Below are 14180 nucleotides of genomic sequence, written 5' to 3' on the forward strand. Positions count from 1 at the left end.
CTACAATAAAACATGGGGGATGTTGGATAACCACCCTCCTCTCTCTTCTTTTCCTCCATCTCCAGGTTACCATCATCTTCATCATCCTTGCAGATGAAGATTGGGTAGCGTGTCCAAGTTCTGAAGAGCACCATGGGCATGGTCTTGGAAAACACACACACAGGTGTATGCAAATGATTGCTAATCAAATAGGTGATGCTTGCCTACTGAATAGTGGCCTGAAGTTGTCTGAAACAATATAGCTGGACAGTGAGTCACACAGGCACAGGTTAGAGCGTTGGACTAGTAACTGGACTAGTTGGACTAGTAACCGGAAGGTTGCGAGTTCAAACCCCTGACAAGGTACAAATCTGTCGTTCTGCCCCTGAACAAGGCAGTTAAACCCACTGTTCCTAGGCCGTCATTGAAAACAAGAATTTGTTCTTAACTGACTTGCCCAGTCTAAATAAAGGTTAAAAAAATAAAACATTGATATAAAAATGTAATAGTATGTAAACACAGCCTGTGAGTTTTATAGGAAATAATTCTCTGCTGATTCAGAAATGAGACCTAAAATGTACATGACTTGTTACATAAACCATTTCCAACTCATAACATGTAACATTCATAAAAACAGGCCTACATTTCACTTAAATAAGACATTGTAAAGTGTCATTAAAAAACACACGAGAGCCACTCGGTCTTGGTCATGCCAAAGCTAATTCATTTTATTTACATTTTCAAGTTTGTACAACATCCTATAAGTCAGTGTCAGACCTACAGTACATGAGCAGAACTACATCGGCGATCTTTAGCGGAGGTGAACACATCACACGATATCTCTATCTAAAGCCTGTTCAAATACCTCACAGATGCATCCCCAATCCCCCTCAGTCATCACTGATCTGATCTAAAGCCTGTTCAAATACCTCACAGGTGCATCCTCCAATCCCTCGGTCATCTGATCTGATCTCAAGCCTGTTCAAATACCTCACAGATGCATCCCCAATCCTCGAAGTCATCACTGATCTGACAACGTTAAGACAGGTGTAAACATGATGGCAAACATGCATTCACTTAATCCAATCCTTCCTAATCAGTGATTATATGACCTCAAGGAGAAGATGATGGTAGGATGCATTGTTAAAAGTACTCAAATCAGGGCCAGAGATTCACACTATTCAACCATGGGATTTTTTCAAGCCTTGGCTGTTTTCAGTCACACAGAATTAGAATGATTCTAATTCTCTAGTTCCAGACTCGGCCTATAGATGTTGTTTAGTAAACACAGTCGCTACGACAACGTCATTAACATGTGCTATACATTTCAGGTCACACAGAATATCATCTCTAGGATAGAACTCCTTTTTTATTATTGTATAAAATACTAGTGTTTAGGTTGATGAGTCAGTGGCACATCAATACAAACTGTAACTAGATCCTGTAGAAACTTTACAACGTGAACAATGCTACGACGACGTGTTGGAAAAGCAAACTGATATAAAAAGCTCACTCACGATGACCAACGGACAAACTAGAAAAAACACGACGAGAAAAATAACCTCAATCTAATGGTGACACCTCATTGCTCATTTACAAAAGGCACAAAGAAAAACAAGAAACTGAATAAGACATGAGAAACCCATGAAAAAACATGAGAACCCATGAAAAACATGAGAACCCATGAAAAACATGAAGAAACCATGAAAAAAAAACATGAGAAACCATGAAAAACATGAGAAACCATGAAAAGACATGAGAAACCATGAAAAAACATGAGAACCCCATGAAAAACATGAAGAAACCATGAAAAAACATGAGAAACCATGAAAAACATGAGAAACCATGAAAAGACATGAGAAACCATGAAAAAACATGAGAACCCATGAAAAAACATGAAGAAACCATGAAAAAACATGAGAAACCATGAAAAAACATGAGAAACCATGAAAAGACATGAGAAACCATGAAAAACATGAGAACCCCATGAAAAAACATGAAGAAACCATGAAAACATGAGAAACCATGAAAAAACATGAGAAACCATGAAAAGACATGAGAAACCATGAAAAAACATGAGAAACTATGAAAAACATGAAGAAACCATGAGAACCCATGAAAAGACATGAGAAACCATGAAAAAACATGAGAAACCATGAAAAACATGAGAAACCATGAGAAAACAGCTCATTAGTATAATTTGTGCAACAAAGCAAAACTAGTGTTAGTGTGACATCACACTGTCTCCACAGACTCTTCTTTAGAGACACAGTTATGAACGAGGTGAAATGAATGACCTGAAGTCGTGGCTATCTATCCATCTACAGTACAGTGGATTCAACAAGCTACTGTGGTGTGTGTGTGTGTGTGTGTGTGTGTGTGTGTGGTACAGTACAATCATGACATACACAGAAAAGAGCTCTCTCAATCTATAGGTATTACAGAACCTATACACTCTATATATGAGCCCCCACACACACCTAGATCCAGGGATTATCGTCGTTGCGATTCATTGATTATAGTGACTACCATGTTGTTCTCCATAAATGGACAGATCTCACCCCCCAGTGCCCTGACATCTCCTTACCCTCACCCCCAATGCCCTGACATCTCCTTACCCTCATTCCAGTGCCCTGACATCTCCTTACCCTCATTCCAATGCCCTGACATCTCCTTACCCTCATTCCAATGCCCTGACATCTCCTTACCCTCATTCCAATGCCCTGACATCTCCTTACCCTCATTCCAGTGCCCTGACATCTCCTTACCCTCACCCCCAATGCCCTGACATCTCCTTACCCTCATTCCAGTGCCCTGACATCTCCTTACCCTCATTCCAGTGCCCTGACATCTCCTTACCCTCATTCCAATGCCCTGACATCTCCTTACCCTCATTCCAATGCCCTGACATCTCCTTACCCTCATTCCAATGCCCTGACATCTCCTTACCCTCATTCCAATGCCCTGACATCTCCTTACCCTCATTCCAATGCCCTGACATCTCCTTACCCTCATTCCAATGCCCTGACATCTCCTTACCCTCATTCCAATGCCCTGACATCTCCTTACCCTCATTCCAATGCCCTGACATCTCCTTACCCTCATTCCAGTGCCCTGACATCTCCTTACCCTCACCCCCAATGCCCTGACATCTCCTTACCCTCATTCCAGTGCCCTGACATCTCCTTACCCTCATTCCAGTGCCCTGACATCTCCTTACCCTCATTCCAATGCCCTGACATCTCCTTACCCTCATTCCAATGCCCTGACATCTCCTTACCCTCATTCCAATGCCCTGACATCTCCTTACCCTCATTCCAATGCCCTGACATCTCCTTACCCTCACCCCCAATGCCCTGACATCTCCTTACCCTCACCCCCAATGCCCTGACATCTCCTTACCCTCATTCCAATGCCCTGACATCTCCTTACCCTCATTCCAATGCCCTGACATCTCCTTACCCTCATTCCAATGCCCTGACATCTCCTTACCCTCATTCCAATGCCCTGACATCTCCTTACCCTCATTCCAATGCCCTGACATCTCCTTACCCTCATTCCAATGCCCTGACATCTCCTTACCCTCATTCCAATGCCCTGACATCTCCTTACCCTCATTCCAATGCCCTGACATCTCCTTACCCTCATTCCAATGCCCTGACATCTCCTTACCCTCATTCCAATGCCCTGACATCTCCTTACCCTCATTCCAATGCCCTGACATCTCCTTACCCTCATTCCAATGCCCTGACATCTCCTTACCCTCATTCCAATGCCCTGACATCTCCTTACCCTCACCCCCAATGCCCTGACATCTCCTTACCCTCATTCCAATGCCCTGACATCTCCTTACCCTCATTCCAATGCCCTGACATCTCCTTACCCTCATTCCAATGCCCTGACATCTCTACCCTCACCCCCAATGCCCTGACATCTCCTTACCCTCACCCCCAATGCCCTGACATCTCCTTACCCTCATTCCAATGCCCTGACATCTCCTTACCCTCATTCCAATGCCCTGACATCTCCTTACCCTCATTCCAATGCCCTGACATCTCCTTACCCTCATTCCAATGCCCTGACATCTCCTTACCCTCATTCCAATGCCCTGACATCTCCTTACCCTCATTCCAATGCCCTGACATCTCCTTACCCTCATTCCAATGCCCTGACATCTCCTTACCCTCATTCCAATGCCCTGACATCTCCTTACCCTCATTCCAATGCCCTGACATCTCCTTACCCTCATTCCAATGCCCTGACATCTCCTTACCCTCATTCCAATGCCCTGACATCTCCTTACCCTCATTCCAATGCCCTGACATCTCCTTACCCTCATTCCAATGCCCTGACATCTCCTTACCCTCATTCCAATGCCCTGACATCTCCTTACCCTCATTCCAATGCCCTGACATCTCCTTACCCTCATTCCAATGCCCTGACATCTCCTTACCCTCATTCCAATGCCCTGACATCTCCTTACCCTCATTCCAATGCCCTGACATCTCCTTACCCTCATTCCAGTCTGATCAAAAGACCGTACGAACTTAGTCCCCAACGTTTATTATTTTATAGATCTGTATGAAAAATAAACATTTAACCTTTATAGACATTGTCCTAACAACTCATGTGACTTATTCTCTTAGGAGGCAAATCCTAACTTCCACTTAGGTAACGTTTTCATCTTGGCATGACTGAGTGAACATTTTGACTTCCGTGGAACGTTAGGTTTCTCCCCCTAAATAACTACCACCTTGATACCTCTCGTTGGCCTTTCTCAAAGTCCTGGGTGGGGTCGTGTTCACTATTAGGGCACAGCGTAGCAAAAACGTTTCGCAACGGAAAACAAAAAAAACATTTGTTCTTATTGGACATGTTCAGGTAGGTACTTGTACCGTTTGACTCAGTTTCAAGACAATGTATCCCTATTGAACAGGACCCAGTGAACTCAGTGCACGGTGGTTATACACTATTACACTCATCTTCTACAGCGACACATAACTCAGTGCACGGTGGTTATACACTACTACATAGCACAACAAGCTGGTTATACTCCTAGTATTACCTACACTGTCTATGCATCCCCAATGGCACCCTAATACCTATGGGCGCTGGTCCAATGTAGTGCACTGTAATAGGGAACAGGGTATCATTGGGCCCTGGTCCAAAGTAGTGCACTATACAGGGAATAGGGTATCATTGGGCCCTGGTCCAAAGTAGTGCACTATACAGGGAATAGGTTATCATTGGGCCCTGGTCTAATGTAGTGCACTATATAGGGAATAGGGTATCATTGGACCCTGGTCCAAAGTAGTGCACTATACAGGGAATAGGTTATCATTGGGCCCTGGTCTAATGTAGTGCACTATATAGGGAATAGGGTATCATTGGGCCCTGGTCCAAAGTAGTGCACTATACAAGGAATAGGTTATCATTGGGCCCTGGTCCAATGTAGTGCACTATACAGGGAATAGGTTATCATTGGGCCCTGGTCCAAAGTAGTGCACTATACAGGGAATAGGGTATCATTGGGCCCTGGTCCAAAGTAGTGCACTATACAGGGAATAGGGTATCATTGGGCCCTGGTACAAAGTAGTGCACTATACAGGGAATAGGGTGTCATTATTATTAACACTTTGTTCACTATGCATCGTTAAGCCTATAAACAACGCTATGACACCAGTACGACGCCTGTCTTAAATGCTTATGACAGGTCATGGACACTTCATAACAAGTTATAACCTTCACGCCCAGAGAGGAACTGGATCATAGAATCAGAAGGTATGATCTTCACGCCCAGAGAGGAACTGGATCATAGAATCAGAAGGTATGATCTTCACGCCCAGAGAGGAACTGGATCATAGAATCAGAAGGTATGATCTTCACGCCCAGAGAGGGACTGGATCATAGAATCAGAAGGTATGATCTTCACGCCCAGAGAGGAACTGGATCATAGAATCAGAAGGTATGATCTTCACGCCCAGAGAGGAACTGGATCATAGAATCAGAAGGTATGATCTTCACGCCCAGAGAGGAACTGGATCATAGAATCAGAAGGTATGATCTTCACGCCCAGAGAGGAACTGGATCATAGAATCAGAAGGTATGATCTTCACGCCCAGAGAGGAACTGGATCATAGAATCAGAAGGTATGATCTTCACGCCCAGAGAGGAACTGGATCATAGAATCAGAAGGTATGATCTTCACGTCCCCCCGACCAGAGGAATCAGCGTGGAGACTAAACTTGGGGTGAGTCTCAGTGGTCTGATAGTGGCCTCATCTCCTTACTTTCCTTTCCTTTCCTTGATTGACATGAGGGAGAGGGAGGAGGACAGGAGGGAGAGGGAGGGAGGGAGGAGGACAGGAGGGGGAGGGAGGAGGACAGGGAGGGAGGGAGGGAGGAGGACAGGAGGGGTGAGTCTCAGTGGTCTGAAGTGGCCTCATCTCCTTCCTTTCCTTTCCTTTCCTTGATTTGAACTGATCAGAGAAGACCAGACAGGTGAAAGGAAGTATCTGAGTGGGGCATCTTTCACCTGTCCTGTCAGTGTAGATGAAAGAGAAGACAAAGAAGAGGAGGTGACTATTGACACAGGACAGGGAGGAGGGGGAGGGAGGGGAGTCACACCTCACGGTTAATGGAGGTGACTATTCACAGGACAGGGAGGGAGGGAGGGAGGGAGGGAGGGAGGGAGGGAGGGAGGGAGGGAGGAGGGAGGAGGAAGGTGAGTCACACCTCACGGTTGATGAAGGTGACCATTGACACAGGACAGGGAGGGAGGAAGGGGTGAGTCTCACCTCAGAGTTAATGGAGGTGACTATTGACACAGGACAGGGAGGGAGGGAGGGAGGGGAGGGAGGGAGGGGAGGGAGGGAGGGAGGGAGGGAGGGAGGGAGGAGGGAGAGGGTGAGTCATCTCACGGTTGATGGAGGTGACCATTGACACAGGACAGGGAGGGAGGGAGGGGTGAGTCACACCTCACGGTTAATGGAGGTGACCATTGACACAGGACAGGGGGAGGGAGGGGAGGGGTGTGTCACACCTCACGGTTGATGGAGGTGACCATTGACACAGGACAGGGAGGGAGGGAGGGGTGTGTCACACTCACGGTTGATGGAGGTGACCATTGACACAGGACAGGGGAGGGAGGGAGGGTGTGTCACACCTCACGGTTGATGGAGTGACCATTGACACAGGACAGGGAGGGAGGGAGGGAGGGTGAGTCACACCTCACGGTTGATGGAGGTGACCATTGACACAGGACAGGAGGGGAGGGGAGGGAGGGAGGGAGGAGGGAGGGAGGGAGGGAGGGAGGGAGGGGTGGAAGTCACCCTCACGGTTGATGGAGGTGACCATTGACACAGGACAGGGAGGGAGGGAGGGGTGAGTCACACCTCACGGTTGATGGAGGTGACCATTGACACAGGACAGGGAGGGAGGGAGGGGTGAGTCACACCTCACGGTTGATGGAGGTGACCATTGACACAGGACAGGGAGGGAGGGAGGGGTGTGTCACACCTCACGGTTGATGGAGGTGACCATTGACACAGGACAGGGAGGGAGGGAGGGGTGAGTCACACCTCACGGTTGATGGAGGTGACCATTGACACAGGACAGGGAGGGAGGGAGGGGTGTGTCACACCTCACGGTTGATGGAGGTGACCATTGACACAGGACAGGGAGGGAGGGAGGGAGGGAGGGAGGGGTGAGTCACACCTCACGGTTGATGGAGGTGACCATTGACACAGGACAGGGAGGGAGGAGGGAGGGAGGGAGGGAGGGGAGGGAGGAGAGGGAGGAGGGTGTGAGTCACACCTCACGGTTGATGGAGGTGACCATTGACACAGGACAGGGAGGGAGGGAGGGGGAGGGAGGGAGGGAGGGAGGGAGGGAGGGAGGGAGGGAGGGAGGGGAGGGAGGAGGGAGGGGAGGAGGGAGGGAGGGAGGGGTGAGTCACACCTCACGGTTAATGGAGGTGACCATTGACACAGGACAGGGAGGGAGGGAGGGAGGGAGGGAGGGAGGGGAGGGAGGGAGGGAGGGAGGGAGGGAGGAGGGTGAGTCTCACCTCACGGTTGATGGCTACTGTATCCCGGCATCAAACATCCGAAAGGTCCATAATATGACCAACGACTCCCATCTCTACCAAGCTATCAGACCTTAACCCGAAGGACTCTTAAAATCCCTCGTCTTAACCTACCAACGCCATCTGTTACACTTCCTCGTCCGGCTCACCTACGACCTTTACCCACTTTTGAACGTGATCGAACAGCTCAGTTAGCCAATCAAAGTGGCGCGCTCCGGTTTGCAAATGTTAAATCAGTAATAAATGATGACATCATTGTAGGCTAGTGGACAGTCATCCTGGAGGTCGTGAACCCAGAGGGAGAGTGTGTGTCAACCTAACTTAGAATAATTATCATCATCATAAAGTGAACACCATCATAATACTGCTCGTCTCCGGATAGATGTCATTCATGGCAACGTAATAACAGTTCATCATTGGTGGGATAGATAAAGGAGGCGGGACATCTAACAGTTGATTGACAGATAGAGTAGACGGCGAGTTTCAGCTGTAAACCACAGACAGCTGTCAGTTGTTTTCAGTGTCTGTTGTTTTAAGTTCTGTCCCATCCCCAGGCATGGAAGTGTGTGTGTGTGTGTGTGTGTGTGTGTTTGTGTGTGTTTAACTGTTACTCTTGATCTCCAGGATAGAGGGGTTGTGGTCCAGAATGGCCAGGATGATTTTATCCATATACTGTCTCAGACGGAGGTTAACACACTCCTGCTCCTTCAGAGCATCCACCAACTAGAGGAGATGAGGGAGGAGGAGGAGGACAGGTGGGAGAGGGAGAGGGGAGGGAGAGGGAAAGGGAGGGAACGGGGGAGAGGGGAGGGAGAGAGGAAGGGAAGACAGGAGGGAGAGAGGGAGGGAACAGGGGAGAAGGAGGAGGACAGGAGGAAGAGGGAGGAATGGGGAGAGGAGGGAGAGAGGGAGAGGGAGGAGGACAGGAGGGAGAGAGAGAAAGAGAGGGAGGACAAGGACAGGAGGAAGGGAACAGGGAGAGGGAGGGAGAGGAGGAAGGAGGGAGAGGGAGGGAACGGGGAGAATGAGAGGGAGGGAACAGGGGAGAAATGAGAGGAAGGGAGGGAGGGAGGAACGGGGAGAAAATGAAAGGAAAGGAGGGGAGGGAGGAACGGGGGAGAATGAGAGGGGAGGGAGGGAGGGAGGGAGGGAGGACAGGAGGGAGGAGGACAGGAGGGAGGGAGGGAGGGAACGGGGAGAAGGAAAGAGGGGAGGGAGGGAGGAGAACAAAGGGAGAATGGGGAGGAACAGGGGAGAATGAGAGGGAGGGAGGGAGGGAGGAGGAGGACAGCAGGGAGGGAGGGAGGGCAGGAGGACAGGGGGAGGAGGGGAGGGAGGGGAGGACAGGAGGGAAAGGAGGAGGACAGGAGGGAGGGAGGGAGGGAGGGAGGGAGGTAGGAAGGGGGAGAGAGAGCATGAGAGAATGTCAATCAAAAGATAGAGATTTTTTTTTTTTTAAACAAATAAAATGACATTTGACACAAAGTGACTAACATGAGCCTGTAGCTCAACCGTCCCTCTCCTGCTGATTTCTGTATGTCACCCTACCCCACTCTACTCTACCCCATTCTACTCTACCCCATTCCACTCTACCCCACTCCACTCTACCCCACTCTACTCTACCCCACTCTACTCTACCCCACTCCACTCTACCCCACTCCACTCTACCCCACTCCACTCTACCCCACTCCACTCTACCCCACTCCACCCTACCCCACTCCACTCTACCCCACTCCACCCTACCCCACTCCACTCTACCCCTACTCTACCCTACCCCACTCCACTCTACTCTACCCCACCCCACTCTACCCTACCCCACTCCACTCTACCCAACTCCACTCTACCCCACAGTCAGACCCTCTCACCCGTCCCTAGAAGCGTTGTCTATCTCAGCAGCCAGTGACTGGGCCTTGGTGTGGCAGGCAAACAGGTTCTTAGCTTCATACAGACTCAGACTGAGGATCTGACTGTTCAGGTCATCTTCTGGTCCCGCAGCTCTAAAGTTCTCCTGTAGGGTGGAGAGAGAGAGAGAGGGGGAAGGGGTGGAGAGAGAGAGGGAGAGGGGAGGGGGGTGGAGAGAGGAAGGGAGGGAGGAAGGAGAAAGAGGAGTTAGAATATAAACTGAGAAAATGTTTCTAATATTGAACACCTTCCTAATATTGAGTTTCACCTTTTGCCCTCAGAACAGCCTCAATTCGTCTGGGTTTTGTGTATGTCTCTGTGTGTGTGTGTGTACACGTTCAGCATGTGTGTGTGTGTGTACACGTCCAGCATGTGTGTGTGTGTACACGTCCAGCATGTGTGTGTACACGTCCAGTGTGTGTACACGTCCAGCGTGTGTGTACACATTCAGTGTGTGTGTACACGTTCAGCGGGTGTGTGTGTGTACACGTTCAGCGTGTGTGTACATTCAGTGTGTGTGTACACGTTCAGCGGGGTGTGTGTACACGTTCAGCGGGTGTGTGTGTGTACACGTTCAGCGTGTGTGTGTACACATTCAGCGTGTGTGTGTGTACACGTTCAGCGTGTGTGTACATTACGTGTGTGTGTGTGTACGTGTGTGTCTATGTGTCTATGTGTGTGTGTGTGAATGTGTGTGAATGTGTGTGTGTGTGTCTATGTGTGTGTCTATGTGTGTGTGTCTATGTGTGTGTGTGTGTCTATGTGTGTGTGTGTGTCTATGTGTGTGTGTCTATGTGTGTGTGTCTATGTGTGTGTGTGTCTATGAGCCTCACCTGTTTGAGTCTCTTGACCTCATGCTCCATCTCTATTTCCCGTGTCTTGGCGTTGTATTCTGATAGCCCCGCCCCCTGCCCCGCCTCTGAACCCAGCTTAAACAGCTGCAGGTGCTCCAACTCCGACGCAGGTCCTCTATCAACTACAAAGATGGAGGGAGGGAGGGGGTGGGGATGGAGAGAGGGGGGAGAGATAGAGAGGGAGGGACAGAGGGAGGGGAAGGGGAGAGATGAAGGGAGAGGGAGGGAGGAGGAAGGGGAGAGATGGAGGGAGGGGAGAGATGGAGGGAGGGAGATGGATAGGAGGAGGCAGAGAGGGAGGGGTAGAGGGAAGGGAGGGGTAGAGGGAGGGAGGGGAGTGGAGGAGGGAGAGATGGAGGGAGGGAGAGATGGAGGAGGGAGAGATGGAGGGGCAGAGAGAGGGGAGGAGGGAGGGACTGGAGGAGGACAGAGGGAGGAAGAGTTTGTCTGTCACATCAATGTAGTTTCCTAGGTGGTTAGAAGTTAAAATATAGAACGTGGTGAATTTGGTCACTAAAGCAGTTGAGTGCAATAGGAACGAATGGAGGAAAATATATTGTGTGTGTGTATGTGTGTGTGTGTCCGTACCTCTTGCATGGCCTCTCTCTCCTTCTGGAATTCATGTCTGTTCTGCCACAGCTTGTCCATCATCTTCCTGTAGAGGTCCATCTCATCCTTCAGCCTCAGACTGGTGTCCTCCAACCGGTCTGTCACGCTAAGCTCCTGGGGAGGGGGGAGGGGAGGAGGGAGATGGGGAGGGAGGAGAGAGAGGAGATGGGGGGGAGATGGGGAGATGGGGGGAGGGAGGGAGATGGGGAGAGAGAGAGGAAGGAGAAAGAGGAGATGGGGGGAACAGAGATGGGGGAGAGATGGAAGGAGAAAATGAGATGGGGAAAGGAGATGGGGAGAGAGAAGGAGAAACAGGTGGAGAGGAACAGAGATGGGGGAGAGATTAAGATAGGGGAGAGATGGGGGGAGAGAGAGGAGATGGGGGAAGAGATGAAGGAGAAACAGGAGAGAGGAACAGAGATGGGGGAAGAGATGGAAGGATGGGGAGAGAGGGAACAGATATTTGGGAGAGAGAGGGAGACATGAAGGAAGGATAAAAGATGGGGAGGAGAGATGGAGATGGGGAGAGAGCAAGGAGATAAGAGAGAGAGAGAGAGAGAGATGGAGATGGGGAAGAAGAAATGGGGGGAGAGTGAGAGGGAAAGGAGAGGGGAGATGGAAGAGAGAAGACGGGGGAGAGAGAGAGGGAAGGAGATGGGGGAGAGAGGGAGATGGGGGAGAGAGGAGATGGAGGGAGATGGGGGAGTTATCCATTGACAGACAGGCAGATAGACAGGCAGACAGATAGACAGGCAGACAGATAGACAGGCAGACTTTATGACCACCACCTGGTCTAGTTTCTCAGTCTGAGACTTCAGTTTACACACATTCAGTTTCATCTCCCCATTCTCCTCCTCCTCCAGCTGCTGAACTCTATAGAGAAAACAGTTACCCAGATATCTACCATTTCTATTACCAATTTACAGCTGTTTGTTACTAAGGTGTTCCTGTGCATTAAGGTGTTCCCTGCGCGTTACTAAGGTGTTCCTGCGCGTTACTAAGGTGTTCCTGCGGCGTTACTAAGGTGTTCCTGTCACGTTACTAAGGTGTTCCTGGCCAATATTTACTAAGGTGTTCCTGTAAGCGTTACAGGTGTTCCTGTGCGTTACTTAAGGTGTTTCATTAAGGTCTGTTACTAAGGTGTTCCCTGTGTTACTAAGGTGTTCCTGTGCATTACTAAAATTGTTCCCAGCGTTAATAAAAGGTATTCCTGTGCATTAAAAGGTGTTCCTATGCGTTACTAAGAGTATTCCCTGTTACTTGCGTTACAAAGGTGTTCCTGTGCGTTATTAAAGGTGTTCCTGTGCGTTACTAAGGAGTGTTCCTGTGCGTTACCTAAGGTGTTCCTGTGCGTTACTAAAGGTGTTCCTAATGCGTTACTAAGAGTATTCCTGTGCGTTACTAAAGGTGTTCCTGTGTTCCTGTTACTAAGGTGTTCCTGTGCGTTACTAAGGTGTTCCCTGTGCTTTATGTTACTAAGGTGTTCCTGTGCGTTACTAAAGGTGTTCCTGTGCGTTACTAAGAGTGTTCCTGTGCGTTACTAAGGTGTTCCTGTGCGTTACTAAGGTGTTCCTGTGCGTTACTAAAGGTGTTCCTGTGCGTTACTAAGGTGTTCCTGTGCGTTACTAAGGTGTTCCTGTGCGTTACTAAGGTGTTCCTGTGCGTTACTAAGGTGTTCCTGTGCGTTATTAAAGGTGTTCCTGTGTGTTACTAAGGTGGTGTTCCTGTGCGTTACTAAGGTGGTGTTCCTGTGCGTTACTAAGGTGGTGTTCCTGTGCGTTACTAAGGTGGTGTTCCTGTGCGTTACTAAGGTGGTGTTCCTGTGCGTTACTAAGGTGGTGTTCCTGTGCGTTACTAAGGTGGTGTTCCTGTGCGTTACTAAGGTGGTGTTCCTGTGCGTTACTAAGGTGGTGTTCCTGTGCGTTACTAAGGTGGTGTTCCTGTGCGTTACTAAGGTGGTGTTCCTGTATGCGTTACTAAGGTGGTGTCTCCTGTGTGTTACTAAAAGGTGGTGTTCCTGTGCGTTACTAAGGTGGTGTTCCTGTGCGTTACTAAGGTGGTGTTCCTGTGCATTACTAAGGTGGTGTTCCTGTGCATTACTAAGGTGGTGTTCCTGTTGCGTTACTAAGGTGGTGTTCCTGCTACGTTACTAAGGTGAATTGTTCCCTGTGTATTTACTAAGGTGGTGTTCCTGTGCGTTACTAAGGTGGTGTTCCTGTGCGTTACTAAGGTGGTGTTCCTGTGGTTCAGGTGGTGTTCCTGTGTTACTAGGTGTTCCTGTGTTACTAAGGTGTTCCTGTGCGTTACTAAGGTGGTGTTCCTGTGCGTTACTAAGGTGGTGTTCCTGTGCATTACTAAGGTGGTGTTCCTGTGCATTACTAAGGTGGTGTTCCTAAGGTGTTACTAAGGTGGTGTTCCTGCATGCTACTAAGGTGGTGTTCCTGTGTGTTACTAAGGTGGTGTTCCTGTGCGCGTTACTAAGGTGGTGTTCCCTGTGCGTTACTAAAGGTGGTGTTCCTGTATGCATTACTAAGGTGGTGTTCCTGTGCGTTACTAAGGTGGTGTTCCTGTATGCGTTACTAAGGTGGTGTTCCTGTGTGTTACTAAGGTGTGCCCTGTTCCTGTGCGTTACTGCATTACTATGGTGTTCCTGTGCATTACTAAGGTGGTGTTCCTGTGCATTACTAAGGTGGTGTTCCTGGCCATTACTAAGGTGGTGTTCCTGTGCATTACTAAGGAGCAATACGTAAC

General features: G+C 49.1%; 1 long non-coding RNA gene and 1 pseudogene across 4 annotated transcripts; one reads left to right on the forward strand and one right to left on the reverse strand.

The window, feature by feature from the left end:
* The first annotated feature begins 4907 nt into the window (after nt 1-4907).
* On the forward strand, nt 4908-6567 carry LOC127919313 (uncharacterized). 4 transcript variants are annotated; one of them, XR_008102558.1, is made up of 3 exons: nt 4908-5406; nt 5595-5852; nt 5899-6567. It is a non-coding gene; the product is annotated as an uncharacterized LOC127919313 (long non-coding RNA). The 4 variants fall into 4 exon arrangements; XR_008102555.1 differs by having other exon boundaries at nt 4908-5312; nt 5360-5852; XR_008102556.1 differs by having other exon boundaries at nt 4908-5218; nt 5360-5852.
* Nucleotides 6568-7656: 1089 nt separating this feature from the next.
* LOC127919314 (rab11 family-interacting protein 4A-like) lies at nt 7657-12302 on the reverse strand (annotated as a pseudogene).
* Nucleotides 12303-14180: the final 1878 nt, after the last annotated feature.

Source organism: Oncorhynchus keta, unplaced genomic scaffold (genome assembly GCF_023373465.1).
Source record: "Oncorhynchus keta strain PuntledgeMale-10-30-2019 unplaced genomic scaffold, Oket_V2 Un_contig_16323_pilon_pilon, whole genome shotgun sequence".
Taxonomy (NCBI): domain Eukaryota; kingdom Metazoa; phylum Chordata; class Actinopteri; order Salmoniformes; family Salmonidae; genus Oncorhynchus; species Oncorhynchus keta.